The 2,944-nt window shown below is 49.1% G+C and overlaps 1 pseudogene; it reads right to left on the bottom strand.

Annotated features, from left to right (window-relative positions):
* Positions 1 to 688: 688 nt before the first annotated feature.
* Positions 689 to 2,264, bottom strand: LOC119315935 (annotated as a pseudogene).
* Positions 2,265 to 2,944: the final 680 nt, after the last annotated feature.

Below are 2,944 nucleotides of genomic sequence, written 5' to 3' on the forward strand. Positions count from 1 at the left end.
GAGGATTTTATTTGTTTGTGTAGGTGCGAGGGACTCGTGCGTGGCCTCCTACTGGATTGATACCTTGGTTCTCAAAAACTGAGGGAAATACTTACGCTACTTTGCTGCATCACCCTTTTCTCTTCAAAGAAAAACCAACGCAGTGCTCAAGAGGTAGCAGGGAGGGTGACCATTGACGAAGTTGCGGTAGTTGTACACAGATGTAGGTCATGGAGAGGACAGAGGAGGATTACTCGCACGGGAGATGGAAATGCTACAAAGGTGAACTGTCGAAGAGAAAATCAAATCAATCCACCAAACCAAATTAACCAGAGAATCATCTCCAGTGGATTAATTAATTGATCTGTCAGTCTAAATGGAACTTGCATATCTCAGTCTAATAAGTGGAAATAACTGTAGTGTACGGTGTCGCTGTCCTATAGTCGTTGAATTTCACGAACTTGGATATCCCCAAAAGAGTCCACCTCAACCGTCTCCGCTGGCGCTCGCACTGGATCGTGAAGTATTCTCATGAATTGGTCCATTGGCATGCTGAGATTATCCGATGGCACATCCTCATCATGGAGGCCCAGTGGTGCAGCCATATGCTGCTGGTCCGGACCAAGAACGTTTGCTGGCATTGCTAATGCTGGCCCCATGTAGTTCTGCCCAGTCTCGCTGTCATCGTCATGAAGAAGACCCACCCACATTATGTCAACCATGAAGATTTAGAGGTCATCATCGTAATGAAGAAGAGCAGAGGCGGAGGCTGCGGCGCTTGTGGCAGCTCAACGTGCTCTTGCCCGAGACCACGGGCACTCCCCGGCGACAGTAGTGTGGCGGCGCCGGCAAAATAGACTACCATGAGTCCATGACAGGCTTCTTGTTCCCGTCGCCGTCCTTCCTGTAGACTTCCCTCAGGTCGTCGTTAGTGGCGCGCCGTGTGACGTAGAGCTTGTGGAGCGCAGGCACGCCCTTCCTGCCGGTGCCCTTTTCCCAGTCGCTTGTGAACTCTTGCATGAACCACGGTGTATTGCACTTGTTGGACGTGCCGAGGTAGAACCCGAAGCTGTTCTTGAGCCCGCTGTCTTGGACTAGCACCAGCTCCTCCCTGATCTGCTCCAGCTGCCAGTGCTTGCTGGTCTGGACTCCACAGTCAGCGCACTTGGTCTTGGTCGTGCATGGGCTCTGGAACTTTGGACACGCCGAGGAACTACCGCGCAAGCGCTGGCCGACTGGTACAGCTGCTGCAGCGCTTAGGGGTCCTTGGCGTACATGTCGGCGTGGAAGATGAAGCCCTGCACGTCGGGCATCTTCTCTTCACCGGAGGTGCACCGGTTGAGAAATCCCAAACTGTCCTGATGCATCGGGCTGAGGTACACTCTGGAAGGCAGCGGCAGCTCGTTTGTTCGCCTCGCTGGGCTCGGGCGGACGGAACATGGACATGAAGGTGCTGGCTCTGGCTTCGGCGTCAACGATGGAGAAAGTTGATCTCTTGATTACGCGGGTGAAGAACGACATCTTTGGCACCGGCGACGCCAAAGGGCTGGGTGTCTACTTCGGAGCCGACGATGCAACAGGGGGAGACGATGGCTTGGGCGCCAGCATGGCTGGAGACGACGGCCTTGGAGCCGGCCACGGCGCGGCGGGCCAAGGCTTTGTCTAGGCTTGATCCAATTGATCACTAAGTAGGTTGGGATTGCCGGACTGGTCCGTTTGCTGGTCCTATCGATCGCTACCCTATCCGATAGATGTGTCGAACAAATCAGGTTGAAATCGATCGCTCGAAGGAAAAAGTGAAGAGAAATCTCAGCCATCAATCTTTATAATTAGCATAAAATCAACGGATATAAAGGAGTGACTTATAGAGAACTATGAAAGCCTCCATCCTTTAATATTAGGTAAATATTTATCAAGAATGCCCCCATTATGGATGTGCATAATTAAGTTGATCCATATTTTTTCTGATCTCATCTACCATTCTATATGTGCACGTTCTCTCATGTCAAAGTATTGAAGAAACCCATGGTTTCATAATTAGCCGGAAGTAACAGGTGCATGATGGTATGAAGCTCTCCAAAATTGTTTTGGAACGGAGTCCCAATAGGATAATTCGCCTTTTGGTAGGAAGTTCATCAAAGGCCTTCCAAATAGTGATATTCAAAAAGCTCTTGCTGAACTTCGTACCAAAAAGCGAATTATCCTATCAAGACTCCGTTGCAAAATAACTCTGGAGAGCTTCATACCATCATGCGCCTTTTACTTCTAGCTAATGATGAACCCATGGTTTTCTTGAATTCCTTGACACTAGACAACGTGACATATAGAAGGGTAGATGAGATCAGGAAAAATAGGGACCATTTTCTGCACATCCAGAATGGCGCCACTTTGTTAAATCCTAGAAGCATCGAGGCCACCCCAAACCCTAGAAGCGTTGTCGAGGCCACCCCAAACAGTAGAAGCGTCGAGCTAGCTAGGTCTATGTTTGCCACTAATATATCCATCTGTCATGTTTGTATATTAATTGCCATGTTGTAATATTTGCAGAAACTATGGAGCACCGAGACTTGGAAGCAGAATAATTGTTGGGGGACATAATCCTCGACAGAGGTGATGTCATGTCGTATCTCAACGACACTAATGGTCTGGAAGGAGAGGGTGAAGTAGGCTCCAGTGATCGAACAATGGAGGAGGAAGGACATGATCATGATGGCTCCGGTGACCGAATGCCGGTGGAAGAAGGCGACCGTGATGATGGCTCCAGTGACCGAACAGAGGAGGAGCTGTTGCAAAGTCCGGCGAGGTATATATATTAATTAAGCCTGTACTGACTAGCTAATTGATGCATTAATTGTTTTGGTATGTACACATATTAACTCTTCTTTCTTATTTTCTAGCCCTCTAGATCGAGCCAAACTTCAGTAATGAGACGAGGCCCAAAGAAAAGGTTGCGCCGGGATGAAAG

The sequence above is a fragment of the Triticum dicoccoides genome, chromosome 6A, assembly GCF_002162155.2.
Source record: "Triticum dicoccoides isolate Atlit2015 ecotype Zavitan chromosome 6A, WEW_v2.0, whole genome shotgun sequence".
In the NCBI taxonomy this organism is placed as follows: domain Eukaryota; kingdom Viridiplantae; phylum Streptophyta; class Magnoliopsida; order Poales; family Poaceae; genus Triticum; species Triticum dicoccoides.